The following is a 4654-nucleotide window of genomic DNA, read 5'->3' as shown; positions in this document are numbered from 1 at the left end:
AAGGTTCACAGAAAATTTGAAGGCCAGTAGATACAGTTTAATTATGCTTTTACTTTTGTATAATAAAATGTAACATTTCAATTGCATTTCCATATTCACAGTGAGATACAGGCACTTCCAGAGGACACATGCTTCATGCAAATAACTATTTTTAGTCAGTTGATGAATACCAGCTGCTAAAAATAAAGGTGATACTGATGATAAAAATCTCATCCTAAGAAGCTTCCTCTGTTGATACTTAAATATTGCATCTTGACCACAATTGAAGAGTTGAGAAATTCAGCTATCCTTTTGGTGGTTGCTTTGAACCTGGAGGGAGAAAATGTGTCCATCAACTTCAAAAGATCATATTCCAGTAATATTTATTTCAAAAGATTTGTAGACTGATTAAAATACTACTATTCATTACTATTCAGTAAACAAATTACTGTCAAGGGACTTTCAAGCTTTGTTGTTTGGGTAATGATTACATGCTATGAAAATAGCAAACTTATATACATACCAATCAAATGGGCTTGTCCCCTTCAAGAAACATATAGACTTTGAAGATGGCTAGATATAAAATAGCTATCCATTTCTCTTCTTAATTTTCCTGATATTCTCATCTCTCAACTCTCTTCCTATTTATTTGCTCTTTAACTATTTCATTACTGATTTTCTCTGCATCTGTATTTATACCATTATCATATCACAAGAAATTTCCTTCCCTACTGTAAGCTCATTCTCTTAGTATCTCTTAGTGCAGCAAGGACATAAAACAAGGTGCCAAATATAAAGAAGGGTCCAATGGTAGGAGTTCTGTCGTCAAAGGATTACAACAAGCCACAGTACTATTCCACATTCCAATGATCCCTGCTTATATTACATCTGTGGCTTTCTATCACTACAAATTAACCTTTGACTACATTAGAGAGTTCCCAAGAGACATTTCGCATAGTGTTATAAACAATTCCAAACTTATTCTATGTCTGTGATATACTGAGAATCACAATTCTCAACCAGGAATTATCATGCTTATTCTCCCAAAATAAATCTCCTGATCAGTAGATCTATTAGTAGTGTTATATCCTGCTACTGCAAGAAATGCTCTGGAACTAAGCAGATGCCAAAAAATGGCAGACAGCACACTCTGCTAACCTGGAGTAAGGCGGGCCTGCTAGGAGTAAGGCAGACCTGCCAGGGTATAAATGTACACTGCTCCTCCTTCATCAAGAACATCTTGTCACCACAAAAAGAAAAATGTCAGCTGAATGAAACAATCGGCTCCTTAACTCAGCTGATGTGCATTTGGACCTAAACGCCTTATCTCATCCAGGACAAATTCAGACTGGCACCAATCCATGAATCATAATTTATGTAGCTTCACTCTGTTGTCCAACGAAAAATTTAAAAAAACGCTTCTCCCTATTTTGATCCCCAGCATTTTACATGCTATCCTAACATTCTTACTGATGCTCTAGGGCTTTAATGGGTTTGAGAAGAGCCTTTTAATCTTTACTCAAGTGGAAGCACTCACACTTGAGTCCACGGAGAAGTGGGTCTGGAAGAGTGGCTAGCTGCATGCTCTCTTCAAATGAACCTACTCCTCCAATCCTGAAGACCATTTTAATGATGCCAGACTCTTTCTTCCATTATGATGAGCTTTCTTCCAACAAGTTTCTCAATGTTCATCTATACAGAGTTTTGATAATCCTTCACACTGGAATGTCAACTATTTCTTATTTGGGTACACATTTGTATGTATTCAACATATTCAAACTTAATATATTCTAAGCGCCCTTACTCATTATTTTGTCCTTATTGCCTAGCATGTACTAGCTAGGTGGTGCAGAAGGTCTGGCAGTGGGGATAGCATCAGATTCAGTCTAAGAAACCTAGAGAATAATTGGGGATAGAATATGTGCCCAAGTACATATTACTAACTCTTGGAAGGAGAAGATAAGTGTGAAATACTATTGAAGTCATGTGACATCTGATTACAGAACTAGAGAAATAATTTAGTAAAAAGTTGTTTTTGACCAAGCACAGCAAAATTTGCGTCAACATAATAAACTGCTAAACACTAAAATGAAAACAGAGACGAGACAGCTGAATAGTACCCTATAGCCACTTCAAGGTATATGGCAACCAGTTCTGTGTACAAACAAAAATTGAAGGGTCAATGAAGTAGTCACAGGATGTGGTTAAGAACCTGCACTTTTATAACATTATAAAGTATTGATTAATCAATACCATGTCAATGTTGTAAATTGTTGTTGATGTTATGTTGTGGCTTCTAATTGATCAGGACAATATTCTGCCAGCTCTACCTTCAGACCAGAGAAGGTCTCCCCAAGAAACTGTTGAATTTATCTGGACAATAAGATGCTGGACTCTATGCTTGGTATATGTTTGCAACAAAAGAATCTTGACTTAATTTGAACTGTAATACTGCAACAAGGTGGAGGAATCCACCACGGGGGTAGAGGGCACGGGGAGGGGATGAGGGAATCCCTGAGCCTATAAAACTGTGTCACATAATGCAACATAATTAATAAAAAAAAAGGTTGTATTTGAGCAAAGTTTTGACAGACATTAAGATTAATCAATCATTGAACATTTTCCACTGTGCCATTTCATTTGTACCCACTTCACCATGCAAAACCTGAACTCATTGCTGATAATTTCCATGCTCTATCCCTTACTCACTGCACAAAGTTCAAACAAATAATTTATGCATAATACTCTATTTACAGTTTTACATATAAAATTAAAGAACCTGCTTTTTTTCTGGTGTGTTCACAGATCAGTGCTTTGAAAATGCAACGAAAAGGACAACGATCGATCTAAATCGTTGGAAACTGAATGTTACAGTAGTTGTATTTGTGCAAGACGGTGCTTTGTATTTGGGAGACCTTACTATGATTTAAATGCTTTTATTCTTAACTCAGAGAAAACTTTTACAGAATAGCTTCCTTGCATCCTCTCCTTACAAACTTTAATTGCTTCCTGTGCTCCAAATAGATTGATTTGGATTTCATTAATGTACTCTGTAAGAGCTTTAGTATATAAAAATGAATAATTTTATGAACAATGGCAATTAAAATCTGTTTCATTAATAGCAGTTTTAGTTGATTTAAGGTAGACCATTCTGGTATATTTGGTTACATTTTGCGACTACTGCTTCCTGTTGTATTCCTCTGAATCAAATTTCTTGTTGATCTCCTAGAAATAAACATTAATTCACAAGGAAATGTTTCTCCCATTTCCGGAGTATTATAATAATTCTTAGTGTTTACATGTATGGACTCATGAATAGCAGCTCCTCTCATTTAACAAAAGAAAAATAGTTTCCCAGGGGTAGCTTAGAGTCTATGAGCTGAACACCAAGGGATATTCTGTTCTACGCTTGTTTCTTGAAAGAATTATATTCTCCTCAATAAAAGTCAATAAATAAACACAGATCCTTTGCAGTCATTAGAAGGAAAGTAAGCTGGTGCAGAGGTGAGTGGACTGTGTGGCAGTTCCTGTCTGCAAGTCTCCCTTGTCCCGCTGGGCATGATTCCTTTTCACTTTGGTCAAGCTCAGCAGAGAATATGGCTCCCTTAAACAGTGCCCTACTACTTGCTCTGCTTGCACTACAGAGGTTTTCTGGGGCTCTTACATGGGACTTATCAAAGGTTGTGGAGTAACAAAGAAAATCCAATGCAGAGACTGTTGCCTGTAGGACGTATGACTTGTAAGGCTGGCTGGTTCTCTCAGTTCTCTGAAAATGTAGGGGTGGGTGTCTTATCCAAATCATCCTCTTGCCAATAGAAGTGTAACATACAGAAAACGCTTTCTTTTACTGATGATCACATGCCGTAAGGTCTATGCTGAAAGAGTGAATTTATTCCTTCCTCTCACCTACCACTACCTCTTGTCCTTAAACGTTAATACCCACAAGAATCACTAAAGAGAAGAATGAAATTGAGAATCTGCAGATTCTACTTACAGACAGTTTGATGCAATAGGACTGGGGAGATATTGGAGGATCTCTATTTTAATGGATACCCCGGGAGATTTTAATTCAAGTTTCTAAGTACACACAATCTATAAGAATTTCCTGCAGATTTTCCACATATTTTCTTTCTGCTATTACTGTAAATTGTCTTCAAGGGAAACCAAGGCTTATCTGTGGTGATAAACATGCAGTTTCTGTAGGCTACGCTGAGTATAATGATCCATTCAGAATATAAATCAACACATGTCTATGAGACAGACATGACATAACACAGGTGCCCCTACAAAGGACATGGCACGATATTTGGCTACCCTTTGGAAACAGAGTTACCCATGTCTTCAAAATTATAAAATCTGTGATGCAGTTACTGCCTCTTCCAATATGCTTTCTTGACATCAAGGTGTCTACTATCTCAGGCCAGCATTGCTGTGCAGGCTGGCATCCCACTCAGAGTGCCAGCTCAAGATCCAGGTCTGCTTCCAACCGAGCTCCTTGCTGATGTACCTGGGATGTCCACTGACAATGACCCAAGTACTGGGGCTCCTATCAGCCGCATGTAAGAACCACATGCAGTTTCAGGTTCCTAGCTCTGAACTGGCCCAGCCTTAGCACGTGTGATCATTTGGGGAGTGAATTTCTAGCTGAAATCTCTCTCTCAATCTCTCTCTCTCT

The sequence above is a fragment of the Ochotona curzoniae genome, unplaced genomic scaffold, assembly GCF_017591425.1.
Source record: "Ochotona curzoniae isolate NIBS_2020 unplaced genomic scaffold, NIBS_Ocur_1.0 scaffold_2587, whole genome shotgun sequence".
In the NCBI taxonomy this organism is placed as follows: Eukaryota; Metazoa; Chordata; class Mammalia; order Lagomorpha; family Ochotonidae; genus Ochotona; species Ochotona curzoniae.
This window is presented reverse-complemented; position numbering follows the sequence as displayed.